The following is a 15,309-nucleotide window of genomic DNA, read 5'->3' on the forward strand; positions in this document are numbered from 1 at the left end:
GACGTCATATGTGTTATGCTTTTTCATATTCCAAAGCTTCCAAAAATTGTCCCTTAACAGGGGGCAGATGATGTTTAAACACACGCACTGATATGGGATAAAGACCAAGCATCCAAAAATGATGCCTTGACAGGGTCAGAATGCCTGCCCATACAACAAGCACAGGTGTTAGTGAAAAGAAATAGTGGCTTATTGTGAATGAGCCTTTAAAAATTCTCCCAGCAGCAATGTAGTGTGGATGTGGAAAGAGTAGGATAATAGGAGGTACGTGGCTCCAATAGCAGCGGCAGCCAAAGCAGCATAGCATGGAAGATGCAAGATAATAGGTTGGCTATCTATGGGTAGTGGTAGTAGTGGCAGATGTTTTGCGTTAATACTGGTAGAAGTAGGGGATTAGCAGTGAGGAGCAGCAGCAGCTGAGGTGGCGGTGGCATCAGCAGCCATATGCTACATGTTGATCGGAAGGCAGAAGGAGCCATACCGAACATGATGGTAGGCAGGCAGCAGCAGCTGAATGAATGGGGAAGTGGCATGATGAAGGCAGCAGCAGTGGCATGATGGTGGCGGTGGGATGATGGAGGCAGCAGCAGCTGTACAGTACATGATGGTAGTCAGGCTGCAACAGTGGCAAGATGGGGCACGGTCAGCAAGGCCAGATCTATTCATCGGCCTCAGCTGGAGGAGTGTGAAAATCCTCCCAAATCCAGGCATGGTTCATTTTGACAATAGTGATGCTTTGGACACTGGCACAGGACACCTTTGTTTGTTTGGGTGTCACCATGACCCCCACCCCGCAGCGCTGAAAAACCTCTGCAAGATGACACTGGAGACTGGGCAAGAAAGAGAGCTTGCTGTGCCAGTTCTGGCCACTGTTCCGGTCTGCCTGCCCAGAAATCCATGGTGTCAGGGAACGGGGTATGCGCCAGAGACTGGCCAGGTAGGACTAAACCTGGGCGCTGGGGCGGGAGCTGTTGGCTTGCTGACTAGCCTCAGCTTGGCGCAGCACGTGGAAAACCTGCTCCATCATGTTGAGGATTCTGAAATTTAGGAATATCCACGGCACTCCAGGTTAAGTTAATGCAATAGGTTTTATTAGCCAGAAAGACGTATTTACATTGTTGGGTTTTCCATACAGTGTATATATATCCAGGAGAATAGAAACTACCTAGTACTTCAATATGGTATTCTGAGTTACTGCATAAGGGTCCCTGGTACTTCAATATGGTATTCTGAGTCACTGGATAAGGGTTCCTGGTACTTCAATATGGTATTCTGAGTTACTGGATAAGGGTCCCTGGTACTTCAATAGGTTATTCTGAGTCACTGGATAAGGGTTCCTGGTACTTCAATAGGGAATTCTGAGTTACTGGATAAGGGTCCCTGGTACTTCAATAGGGTATTCTGAGTTACTGGATAAGGGTCCTTTGTACTTCAATAGGGTATTCTAAGTCACTGGATAAGGGTCCCTAGTACTTCAATAGGTTATTCTGAGTCACTGGATAAGGGTCCCTGGTACTTCAATAGGTTATTCTGAGTTACTGGATAAGGGTCCCTGGTACTTCAATAGGGTATTCTGAGTCACTGGATAAGGGTCCCTGGTACTTCAATAGGGTATTCTGAGTCACTGGATAAGGGACCCTGGTACTTCAATAGGGAATTCTGAGTCACTGGATAAGGGTCCCTGGTACTTCAATAGGGTATTCTGAGTCACTGGATAAGGGTCCCTGGTACTTCAATAGGGTATTCTGAGTCACTGGATAAGGGTCCCTGGTACTTCAGTAGGGTATTCTGAGTCACTGGATAAGGGTCCCTGGTACTTCAGTAGGGTATTCTGAGTCGCTGGATAAGGGTCCCTGGTACTTCAGTAGGGTATTCTGAGTTGCTGGCTCCCCAAACACGCTGAAAGCACTGATGTCCAGAATCTAAATGGGAAACTCTGTGATTAAGCTGTGTATGTTTAGGATAATGATAATGTTTGCTGAGTTAGTACAATTTTGTAGTACAGACATTGCATAAAATAACTAGAAAAGGTACAATTTCTGGGGAAATTGTGTGAAGTGTTCTTGACTCCACCAGTAGCTTACAACTGGAGTGGGCGGAGTAACTGGGTAACCTAATCGTTGGGGTGGTTGCACCTAAGGGTCGGGGTGGTTGCACCTAAAATTCGGGGTGGTTGCACCTAAGGGTCGGGGTGGGTGCACCTAATCGTTGGGGTGGTTGCACCTAAGGGTGGGAGTGGGTGCACCTAAGGGTCGGGGTGGTTGCACCAAAAAGTCGGGGTGGTTGCACCTAAAAGTCGGGGTGGGTGCACCTAATCGTTGGGGTGGTTGCACCTAAGGGTCGGAGTGGGTGCACCTAAGGGCTAGGACGGGTGCACCTAAGGGCTAGGGCGGGGGCACCCATGAGTCACCTGGTAGTCCGGGGGGGGTCACCTGGTGGTCTAAGTTAAATGGCTGAAATTTGATTGGCTATTTTAGGCTCCGCCCACTTTTTCACATTTGAATCCCAGTCACCTATTGACCAACTGTTCCAAGTTTAGTGACTTTGCCATTGACCCTCTAAGAGCAGCGGCAGTTTTACATTTTCCCATTAAAACATATGGCTGAAATTTGATTGGCCGTTGTAGACTCCGCCCACTTTTAAACATTTGAATTCTAGTCACCTATTAACCGATTAATTGTTGAAATGGCAGCAAGTAAAAATTTTCTCATTGAAGTCAATAGGGAAAATCTGATTGGTTGTTTGTAGCCCCGCCCACTTTTTAATGTCCCCAAAATGTGACATAAATTTTCAGGTTGACCCCATGACTAAGTGACCCAAGTTTGGTCAGTTTCACTCCGAAGCTGTATGAGTGACAAACGTTTGCATTTTTCCAATAAAACTCTATGGGAGAAAAAAAGAGGTTTTCGGGGGCCCGCCCCATGGGCTCGGAGGGTGGGATCAGTTAACAAAGCACAAGCAAGATACTCGGGTATGTGCCGACCAAGAGTGCAAAGTTTGGTATTTATACTCCTAAATCTGTGGGAGGAGTAGCAATTTGAACATGTCATTATAGTCAATGGGGAGAATTTGATTGGTTCTGTGTGGCCCCGCCCACATTTTAGGGTCTCCGAAATGTTCTAACAAATTGCGCGTTGACCCCATGACTATGTGACCCAAGTTTGGTGACTTTAGTTTCAAATCTGTGCGACTGGGAGCGATTTGAAAATTTTCCCTGTCAAAGTCAATGGGAAAAACGTGGATTTTGGGGGCCCGTCCCAGGGGCCCAGAGGGTGGGATCGGTTAACAAAGCACAAGCAAGGTACTCGGGTGGGTGCCGACCAAGTCTGCAAAGTTTGGAATTTGTACTCCTAAAAATGTGGGAGGAGTAGCAATTTGAACGTCTCATTACAGTCAATGGGGAGAATTTGATTGGTTCTGTGTGGCCCCGCCCACTTTTCGGGGTCCCCGAAATGTGCCAAAAATTTTCGGGTTGATCCCATGACTAAGTGACCCAAGTTTGGTGACTTTAGCGTCAAAGTCTGGCGAGTGGGAGCGATTTGAAAATGTACCCTGTCAAAGTCTATGGGAAAAAAGGGGGCTTCCGGGGCCCGCCACGGGGGCCCCGGGGGTGGGATCGCTCCACAAAGTAATAGCAATCCGATCGGGAACAATCTGCACGTTTTGGTAAATTTTTGTCTAAGTAGTGTAAAAACTGTGGGAGGAGTTAGGGTGGCAAATTTGGCTATAATAAGAATAAGAATAAGAATAATAACTAGAAAAGCTACAATTTCAGGGGAAATTGTGTGAAGTGTTCTTGCATTTCTGGGGGGTGACCTGGTGGTTCAGGGGGGGTGTCATCTGGTGGTCCAGGGGTGGTCACCTGGTGGTTCGGGGAAGGGGGGTCATCTGGTAGTCCGGTGGGGGGGGGGGGGTCACCTGGTGGTCTAAGTTAAATGGCTGAGATTTGATTGGCTATTTTAGGCTCCGCCTACTTTTTAAAATTTGAATCCCAGTCACCCATTGAACAACTGTTCCAAGTTTAGTGACTTTGCCATTGACCCTCTAAGAGCAGCGGCAGTTTTAAATTTTCCCATTAAAACATATGGCTGAAATTTGATTGGCCGTTGTAGACTCCGCCCACTTTTAAACATTTGAATTCTAGTCACCTATTAACCGAATATATTAAGTTTAACAACTCTGCCATTAACATTGTTGAAATGGCAGCAATTTATAATTTTCTCATTGAAGTCAATAGGGAAAATCTGATTAGTTGTTTGTAGCTCCGCCCACTTTTCAATGTCTTCAAAATGTGACATAAATTTTCAGGTTGACCCCATGACTAAGTGACCCAAGTTTGGTCAGTTTAACTCCGAAGCTGTATGAGTGACAAACGTTTGCATTTTTCTAATAAAACTCTATGGGAGAAAAAAAGAGGTTTTCGGGGGCCCGCCCCAGGGGCCCGGAGGTTGGGATCGGTTAACAAATCACAAGCAAGATACTCGGTTATGTGCCGACCAAGAGTGCAAAGTTCGGTATTTATACTCCTAAATCTGTGGGAGGAGTAGCAATTTGAACATGTCATTATAGTCAATGGGGAGAATTTGATTGGTTCTGTGTGGCCCCGCCCACATTTTAGGGTCTTCGAAATGTTCTAACAAATTGTGCGTTGACCCCATGACTATGTGACCCAAGTTTGGTGACTTTAGTTTCAAATCTGTGCGACTGGGAGCGATTTGAAAATTTTCCCTGTCAAAGTCAATGGGAAAAACTTGGATTTTGGGGGCCCGTCCCAGGGGCCCGGAGGGTGGGATCGGTTAACAAAGCACAAGCAAGGTACTCGGGTAGGTGCCGACCAAGTCTGCAAAGTTTGGAATTTGTACTCCTAAAAATGTGGGAGGAGTAGCAATTTGAACGTCTCATTACAGTCAATGGGGAGATTTTGATTGGTTCTGTGTGGCCCCGCCCACTTTTTGGGGTCCCCGAAATGTGCCAAAAATTTTCGGGTTGACCCCATGACTAAGTGACCTAAGTTTGGTGACTTTAGCGTCAAAGCCTGGCGAGTGGGAGCGATTTGAAAATGTACCCTGTCAAAGTCTATGGGAAAAAAGGGGGCTTCCGGGGCCCGCCACGGGGGCCCCGGGGGTGGGATCGTTCCACAAAGTAATAGCAATCCGATCGGGAACAATCTGCACGTTTTGGTAAATTTTTGTCTATGTAGTGTAAAAACTGTGGGAGAAGTTAGGGTGGCAAAATTGGCTATAATAAGAATAAGAATAACTAGAAAAGCTACAATTTCTGGGGAAATTGTGTGAAGTGTTCTTGCCTCCATCAGTAGCTTACAACTGGAGTGGGCGGAGTAACTGGGTGAAGTGGCTTGAGTAACTGTTGTGTGGTTGGATTGGCTGGAGTAACTGTGGAAAGGTTGGACTGGGCAGAGTAACTTTATGGAGTGGGCAGAGTAACTGTCCCTAAGGGTCGCGGCGGGTGCACCAAAGGGCTCCGGTGGGTGCACCTAAGGGCTAGGGTGGGTGTACCTAAGGGCTAGGGCAGGGGCACCCATGGGTCCACGTGGGGGCACCAAATAGTCTGGGTGGGGTCACCAAAGGGTCCGGGTGGGGTCACCTGGTGGTCCGGGGGTGGTCACCTGGTGGTCCAGGGGGGGTGACCTGGTGATTCGGGGGGGTCACCGGTAGTCCGGTGGGGGGGGTCACCTGGTAGTCCGGTGGGGGGGGTCACCTGGTGGTCTAAGTTAAATGGCTGAAATTTGATTGGCTATTTTAGGCTCCGCCCACTTTTTAAAATTTGAATCCCAGCCACCCATTGACCAACTGTTCCAAGTTTAGTGACTTTGCCATTGACCCTCTAAAAGCAGCGGCAGTTTTAAATTTTCCCATTAAAACATATGGCTGAAATTTGATTGGCCGTTGTAGACTCCGCCCACTTTTAAACATTTGAATTCTAGTCACCTATTAACCGAATATATTAAGTTTAACAACCCTGCCATTAACATTGTTGAAATGGCAGAAATTAAAAATTTTCTCATTGAAGTCAATAGGGAAAATCTGATTGGTTGTTTGTAGCTCCGCCCACTTTTTAATGTCCCCAAAATGTGACAGAAATGTTGAGGTTGACCCCATGACTAAGTGACCCAAGTTTGGTCAGTTTAACTCCGAAGCTGTATGAGTGACAAACGTTTGCATTTTTCCAATAAAACTCTATGGGAGAAAAAAAGAGGTTTTCGGGGGCCCGCCCCAGGGGCCCGGAGGGTGGGATCGGTTAACAAAGCACAAGCAAAATACTCGGGTATGTGCCGACCAAGAGTGCAAAGTTCGGTATTTATACTCCTAAATCTGTGGGAGGAGTAGCAATTTGAACATCTCATTATAGTCAATGGGGAGAATTTGATTGGTTCTGTGTGGCCCTGCCCACATTTTAGGGTCTCCGAAATGTTCTAACAAATTGCGCGTTGACCCCATGACTATGTGACCCAAGTTTGGTGACTTTAGTTTCAAATCTGTGCAACTGGGAGAGATTTGAAAATTTTCCCTGTCAAAATCAATGGGAAAAACGTGGATTTTGGGGGCCCGTCCCAGGGGCCCGGAGGGTGGGTTCGGTTAACAAAGCACAAGCAAGGTACTAGGGTGGGTGCCAACCAAGTCTGCAACGTTTGGAATTTGTACTCCTAAAAATGTGGGAGGAGTAGCAATTTGAACGTCTCATTACAGTCAATGGGGAGATTTTGATTGGTTCTGTGTGGCCCCGCCCACATTTTGGGGTCCCCAAAATGTGCCAAAAATTTTCGGGTTGACCCCATGACTAAGTGACCAAAGATTGGTGACTTTAGCGTCAAGGCCTGGCGAGTGGGAGCGATTTGAAATTTTACCCTGTCAAAGTCTATGGGAAAAAAGGGGGCTTCCGGGGCCCACCACGGGGGCCCCGGGGGTGGGATCGCTCCACAAAGTAATAGCAATCCGATCGGGAACAATCTGCACGTTTTGGTAAATTTTTGTCTATGTAGTGTAAAAACTGTGGGAGGAGTTAGGGTGGCAAATTTGGCTATAATAAGAATAAGAATAATAATAATAACTAGAAAAGGTACAATTTCTGGGGAAATTGTGTGAAGTGTTCTTGCCTCCACCAGTAGCTTACAACTGGAGTGGGCGGAGTAACTGGGTAACCTAATCGTTGGGGTGGTTGCACCTAAGGGTCGGAGTGGGTGCACCTAAGGGTCGGAGTGGGTGCACCTAAGGGTCGGGGTGGTTGCACCTAAAAGTCGGGGTGGTTGCACCTAAGGGTCGGGGTGGGTGTACCTAATCGTTGGGTTGGTTGCACCTAAGGGTCGGGGTGGTTGCACCTAAAAGTCGGGGTGGGTGCACCTAATCGTTGGAATGGTTGCACCTAAGGGTCGGAGTAGGTGCACCTAAGGGCTAGGGCGGGTGCACTTAAGGGCTAGGGCGGGGGCACCCATGAGTCACCTGGTAGTCCGGGGGGGGGGTCACCTGGTGGTCTAAGTTAAATGGCTGAAATTTGATTGGCTATTTTAGGCTCCGCCCACTTTTTCAAATTTGAATCCCAGTCACCCATTGACCAACTGTTCCAAGTTTAGTGACTTTGCCATTGAGCCTCTAAGAGCAGCGGCAGTTTTCCCATTAAAACATATGGCTGAAATTTGATTGGCCGTTGTAGACTCCGCCCACTTTTAAACATTTAAATTCTAGTCACCTATTAACCGAATATATTAAGTTTAACAACCCTGCCATTAACATTGTTGAAATGGCAGCAATTAAAAATTTTCTCATTGAAGTCAATAGGGAAAATCTGATTGGTTGTTTGTAGCTCCGCCCACTTTTTAATGTCCCCAAAATGTGACAGAAATTTTGAGGTTGACCCCATGACTAAGTGACCCAAGTTTGGTCAGTTTAACTCCGAAGCTGTATGAGTGACAAACGTTTGCATTTTTCCAATAAAACTCTATGGGAGAAAAAAAGAGGTTTTCGGGGGCCCGCCCAAGGGGCCCGGAGGGTGGGATCGGTTAACAAAGCACAAGCAAGATACTCGGGTATGTGCCGACCAAGAGTGCAAAGTTCGGTATTTATACTCCTAAATCTGTGGGAGGAGGAGCAATTTGAACATCTTATTATAGTCAATGGGGAGAATTTGATTGGTTCTGTGTGGCCCCGCCCACATTTTAGGGTCTCCGAAATGTTCTAACAAATTGCGCGTTGACCCCATGACTAAGTGACCCAAGTCTGGTGACTTTAGTTTCAAATCTGTGCGACTGGGAGCGATTTGAAAATTTTCCCTGTCAAAGTCAATGGGAAAAAACGTGGATTTTGGGGGCCCGTCCCAGGGGCCCGGAAGGTGGGATCGGTTAACAAAGCACAAGTAAGGTACTAGGGAGGGTGCCGACCAAGACTGCAAAGTTTGGAATTTGTACTCCTAAAAATGTGGGAGGAGTAGCAATTTGAACGTCTCATTACAGTCAATGGGGAGATTTTGATTGGTTCTGTGTGGCCCCGCCCACTTTTTGGGGTCCCCGAAATGTGCCCAAAATTTTCGGGTTGACCCCATGACTAAGTGACCCAAGTTTGGTGACTTTAGCATCAAAGCCTGACAAGTGGGAGCGATTTGAAAATTTACCCTGTCAAAGTCTATGGGAAAAAAGGGGGCTTCCGGGGCCCGCCACGGGGGCCCCGGGGGTGGGATCACTCCACAAAGTAATAGCAATCCGATCGGGAACAATCTGCACGTTTTGGTAAATTTTTGTCTATGTAGTGTAAAAACTGTGGGAGGAGTTCGGGTGGCAAATTTGGCTATAATAAGAATAATAATATATATGTGAGATAACAATAAGTGGTCTTGCTATGCAAGAACACTTAACTAGAAAAGCTACAATTTCAGGGGAAATTGTGTGAAGTGTTCTTGCCTCCACCAGTAGCTTACAACTGCAGTGGGGGTTGGGGTGGTTGCACCTAAGGGTCGGAGTTGGTGCACCTAAGGGTTTGGGTGGTTGCACCTAAAAGTCAGGATGGGTGCACCTAATCGTTGGGGTGGTTGCACCTAAGGGTCGGAGTGGGTGCACCTAAGGGTCGGGGTGGTTGCACCTAAAAGTCGGGGTGGTTGCACTTAAGGGTCGGGGTGGGTGCACCTAATCGTTGGGGTGGTTGCACCTAAGGGTCGAGGTCGTTGCACCTAAGGGTCGGGGTGGTTGCACCTAAAAGTCGGGGTGGTTGCACCTAAAAGTCGGGGTGGGTGCACCTAATCGTTGGGGTGGTTGCACCTAAGGGTCGGAGTGGGTGCACCTAAGGGCGAGGGCGGGTGCACCTAAGGGCTAGGGCGGGGGCACCCATGAGTCACCTGGTAGTCCGGGGGGGGTCACCTGGTGGTCTAAGTTAAATGGCTGAAATTTGATTGGCTATTTTAGGCTCCGCCCACTTTTTAAAATTTGAATCCCAGTCACCCATTGACCAACTGTTCCAAGTTTAGTGACTTTGCCATTGACCCTCTAAGAGCAGCGGCAGTTTTAAATTTTCCCATTAAAACATATGGCTGAAATTTGATTGGCCGTTGTAGACTCCGCCCACTTTTAAACATTTGAATTCTAGTCACCTATTAACCGAATATATTAAGTTTAACAACCCTGCCATTAACATTGTTGAAATCGCAGCAATTAAAAATGTTCTCATTGAAGTCAATAGGGAAAATCTAAATGGTTGTTTGTAGCTCCGCCCACTTTTTAATGTCCCCAAAATGTGACATAAATTTTGAGGTTGACCCCATAACTAAGTGACCCAAGTTTGGTCAGTTTCACTCCGAAGCTGTAGGAGTGACAAACGTTTGCATTTTTCCAATAAAACTCTATGGGAGAAAAAAAGAGGTTTTCGGGGGCCCGCCCCAGGGGCCCGGAGGGTGGGATCGGTTAACAAAGCACAAGCAAGATACTCGGTTATGTGCCGACCAAGAGTGCAAAGTTCGGTATTTATACTCCTAAATCTGTGGGAGGAGTAGCAATTTGAACATCTCATTATAGTCAATGGGGAGAATTTAATTGGTTCTGTGTGGCCCCGCCCACATTTTAGGGTCTCCGAAATGTTCTAACAAATTGCGCGTTGACCCCATGACTAAGTGACCCAAGTTTGGTGACTTTAGTTTCAAATCTGTGCGACTGGGAGCGATTTGAAAATTTTCCTTGTCAAAGTCAATGGGAAAAACTTGGATTTTGGGGGCCCGTCCCAGGGGCCCGGAGGGTGGGATCGGTTAACAAAGCACAAGCAAGGTACTCGGGTGGGTGCCGACCAAGTCTGCAAAGTTTGGAATTTGTACTCCTAAAAATGTGGGAGGAGTAGCAATTTGAACGTCTCATTACAGTCAATGGGGAGATTTTGATTGGTTCTGTGTGGCCCCGCCCACTTTTCGGGGTCCCCGAAATGTGCCAAAAATTTTCGGGTTGATCCCATGACTAAGTGACCCAAGTTTGGTGACTTTAGCGTCAAAGTCTGGCGAGTGGGAGCGATTTGAAAATTTACCCTGTCAAAGTCTATGGGAAAAAAGGGGGCTTCCGGGGCCCGCCACGGGGGCCCCGGGGGTGGGATCGCTCCACAAAGTAATAGCAATCCGATCGGGAACAATCTGCACGTTTTGGTTAATTTTTGTCTATGAAGTGTAAAAACTGTGGGAGGAGTTAGGGTGGCAAATTTGGCTATAATAAGAATAAGAATAAGAATAATAACTAGAAAAGGTACAATTTCTGGGGAAATTGTGTGAAGTGTTCTTGCCTCCATCAGTAGCTTACAACTGGAGTGGGCGGAGTAACTGGGTGGAGTGGCTTGAGTAACTGTTGTGTGGTTGGATTGGCTGGAGTAACTGTGGAAAGGTTGGACTGGGCAGAGTAACTTTATGGAGTGGGCAGAGTAACTGTGTGGAGTGTTTGGACTTGCACCTAAGGGTCGGGGTGGGTGCACCTAAGGGTCGGGGTGGTTGCACCTAAGGGTCGGGGTGGTTGCACCTAAAAGTCGGGGTGGGTGCACCTAATCGTTGGGGTGGTTGCACCTAAGGGTCGGAGTGGGTGCACCTAAGGGTTGGGGTGGTTGCACCTAAATTCAGGGTGGTTGCACCTAAGGGTCGGGGTGGGTGCACCTAATCGTTGGGGTGGTTGCACCTAAGGGTCGGAGTGGGTGCACCTAAGGGTCGGGGTGGTTGCACCTAAAAGTCGGGGTGGTTGCACCTAAAAGTCGGGGTGGGTGCACCTAATCGTTGGGGTGGTTGCAGCTAAGGGTCGGAGTGGGTGTTTCCAAGTTTAGTGACTTTGCCATTGACCCTCTAAGAGCAGCGGCAGTTTTAAATTTTCCCATTAAAACATATGGCTGAAATTTGATTGGCCGTTGTAGACTCCGCCCACTTTTAAACATTTGAATTCTAGTCACCTATTAACCGAATATATTAAGTTTAACAACCCTGCCATTAACATTGTTGAAATGGCAGCAATTTAAAATTTTCTCATTGAAGTCAATAGGGAAAATCTGATTGGTTGTTTGTGGCCCCGCCCACTTTTTAATGTCCCCAAAATGTGACATAAATTTTCAGGTTGACCCCATGACTAAGTGACCCAAGTTTGGTCAGTTTAACTCCGAAGCTGTATGAGTGACAAACGTTTGCATTTTTCCAATAAAACTCTATGGGAAATAAGAGGTTTTCGGGGGTCCGCCCCAGGGCCCCGGGGGGTGGGATCAGTTAACAAAGCACAAGCAAGATACTCGGGTATGTGCCGACCAAGAGTACAAAGTTCGGTATTTATACTCCTAAATCTGTGGGAGGAGTAGCAATTTGATTGTCTCATTATAGTCAATGGGGAGAATTTGATTGGTTATGTGTGGCCCCGCCCACATTTTAGGGTCTCCGAAATGTTCTAACAAATTGCGCGTTGACCCCATGACTAAGTGACCCAAGTTTGGTGACTTTAGTTTCAAATCTGTGCGACTGGGAGCGATTTGAAAATTTTCCCTGTCAAAGTCAATGGGAAAAATGTGGATTTTGGGGGCCCTTCCCAGGGGCCCGGAGGGTGGGATCGGTTAACAAAGCACAAGCAAGGTACTCGGGTGGGTGCCGACCAAGACTGCAAAGTTTGGAATTTGTACTCCTAAAAATGTGGGAGGAGTAGCAATTTGATTGTCTCATTACAGTCAATGGGGAGATTTTGATTAGTTCTGTGTGGCCCCGCCCACTTTTTGGGGTCCCCGAAATGTGCCCAAAATTTTTGGGTTGACCCCATGACTAAGTGACCCAAGTTTGGTGACTTTAGCGTCAAAGCCTGGCGAGTGGGAGCGATTTGAAAATGTACCCTGTCAAAGTCTATGGGAAAAAAGGGGGCTTCCGGGGTCCGCCACGGGGGCCCCGGGGGTGGGATCGCTCCACAAAGTAATAGCAATCCGATCGGGAACAATCTGCACGTTTTGGTAAATTTTTGTCTATGTAGTGTAAAAACTGTGGGAGGAGTTAGGGTGGCAAATTTGGCTATAATAAGAATAAGAATAACTAGAAAAGGTACAATTTCTGGGGAAATTGTGTGAAGTGTTCTTGCCTCCACCAGTAGCTTACAACTGGAGTGGGCGGAGTAATTGGGTAACCTAATCGTTGGGGTGGTTGCACCTAAGGGTCGGAGTGGGTGCACCTAAGGGTCGGGGTGGTTGCACCTAAAAGTCGGGGTGGTTGCACCTAAGGGTCGGGGTGGGTGCACCTAATCGTTGGGGTGGTTGCACCTAAGGGTCGGGGTGGTTGCACCTAAGGGTCGGGGTGGTTGCACCTAAGGGTCGGGGTGGTTGCACCTAAAAGTCGGGGTGGTTGCACCTAAAAGTCGGGGTGGTTGCACCTAAAAGTCGGGATGGGTGCACCTAATCGTTGGGGTGGTTGCACCTAAGGGTCGGAGTGGGTGCACCTAAGGATCGGGGTGGGTGCACCTAAAAGTCGGGGTGGTTGCACCTAATGGTCGGGGTGGGTGCACCTAATCGTTAGGGTGGTTGCACCTAAGGGTCGGAGTGGGTGCACCTAAGGGTCGGGGTGGTTGCACCTAAAAGTCGGGGTGGTTGCACCTAAGGGTCAGGGTGGGTGCACCTAATCGTTGGGGTGGTTGCACCTAAGGGTCGGAGTGGGTGCACCTAAGGGTCGGGGTGGGTGCACCTAAAAGTCGGGGTGGTTGCACCTTAGGGTCGGTGTGGGTGCACCTAATCGTTAGGGTGGTTGCACCTAAGGGTCGGAGTGGGTGCACCTAAGGGTCGGGGTGGTTGCACCTAAAAGTCGGGGTGGATGCACTTAAGGGTCGGGTGATTGCACCTAAAAGTCGGGGTGGGTGCACCTAATCATTGGGGTGGGTGCACCTAAGGGTCGGAGTGGGGGCACCTAAGGTTCGGGGTGTTTGCACCTAAAAGTTGGGGTGGTTGCACCTAAGAGTTAGGGTGGGTGCACCTAATGGTTGGGGTGGGGGCACCTAATGACTAGGGTGAGTGCACCTAAAGGTCGGGGTGGGTGCACCTAAGGGCTAGGGCGGGTGCACCTAAGGGCTAAGGCGGGGGCACCCATGAGTCACCTTGTAGTCGGGGGGAGGTCACCTGGTGGTCTAAGGTAAATGGCTGAAATTTGATTGGTTTATTTTAGGCTCCGCCCACTATTTAAAATTTGAATCCCAGTCACCCATTGACCAACTGTTCCAAGTTTAGTGATTTTACCATTGACCCTCTAAGAGCAGCGGCAGTTTTAAATTTTCCCATTAAAACATATGGCTGAAATTTGATTGGCCGTTGTAGACTCCGCCCACTTTTAAACATTTGAATTCTAGTCACCTATTAACCGAATATATTAAGTTTAACAACCCTGCCATTAACATTGTTGAAATGGCAGCAATTAAAAATTTTCTTATTGAAGTCAATAGGGAAAATCTGATTGGTTGTTTGTAGCTCCGCCCACTTTTTAATGTCCCCAAAATGTGACAGAAATTTTGAGGTTGACCCCATGACTAAGTGACCCAAGTTTGGTCAGTTTAACTCCGAAGCTGTATGAGTGACAAACGTTTGCATTTTCCAATAAAACTCTATGGGAGAAAAAAAGAGGTTTTCGGGGGCCCGCCCCAGGGGCCCGGAGGGTGGGATCGGTTAACAAAGCACAAGCAAGATACTCGGGTATGTGCCGACCAAGAGTGCAAAGTTCGGTATTTATACTCCTAAATCTGTGGGAGGAGTAGCAATTTGAACATCTCATTATAGTCAATGGGGAGAATTTGATTGGTTCTGTGTGGCCCCGCCCACATTTTAGGGTCTCCGAAATGTTCTAACAAATTGCGCGTTGACCCCATGACTATGTGACCCAAGTTTGGTGACTTTAGTTTCAAATCTGTGCAACTGGGAGCGATTTGAAAATTTTCCCTGTCAAAGTCAATGGGAAAAAAACGTGGATTTTGGGGGCCCGTCCCAGGGGCCCGGAGGGTGGGATTGGTTAACAAAGCACAAGTAAGGTACTCGGGTGGGTGCCGACCAAGACTGCAAAGTTTGGAATTTGTACTCCTAAAAATGTGGGAGGAGTAGCAATTTGAACTTCTCATTACAGTCAATGGGGAGATTTTGATTGGTTCTGTGTGGCCCCGCCCACTTTTCGGGGTCCCCGAAATGTGCCAAAAATTTTCGGGTTGATCCCATGACTAAGTGACCCAAGTTTGGTGACTTTAGCGTCAAAGCCTGGCGAGTGGGAGCGATTTCAAAATTTACCCTGTCAAAGTCTATGGGAAAAAAGGGGGCTTCCGGGGCCCGCCACAGGGGCCCCGGGGGTGGGATCGCTCCACAAAGTAATAGCAATCCGATCAGGAACAATCTGCACGTTTTGGTAAATTTTGGTCTATGTAGTGTAAAAACTGTGGGAGGAGTTAGGGTGGCAAATTTGGCTATAATAAGAATAATAATATATATGTGAGATAACATTAAGTGGTCTTGCAATGCAAGAACACTTAATAATGAACTAGAAAAGGTACAATTTCTGGGGAAATTGTGTGAAGTGTTCTTGCATTTCTGGGGGGTGACCTGGTGGTCCAGGGGGGGTGACCTGGTGGTTCGGGGGGGGGGTCACCTGGTGGTCCAGGGGTGGTCACCTGGTGGTTCGGTGGGGGGGTCACCTGGTGGTCTAAGTTAAATGGCTGAAATTTGATTGGCTATTTTAGGCTCCGCCCACTTTTTAACATTTTAATCCCAGTCACCCACTGACCAACTGTTCCAAGTTTAGTGACTTTGCCATTGACCCTCTAAGAGCAGCGGCAGTTTTAAATTTTCCCATTAAAACATATGGCTGAAA

This window comes from Bufo bufo, chromosome 10 (genome assembly GCF_905171765.1).
Source record: "Bufo bufo chromosome 10, aBufBuf1.1, whole genome shotgun sequence".
In the NCBI taxonomy this organism is placed as follows: domain Eukaryota; kingdom Metazoa; phylum Chordata; class Amphibia; order Anura; family Bufonidae; genus Bufo; species Bufo bufo.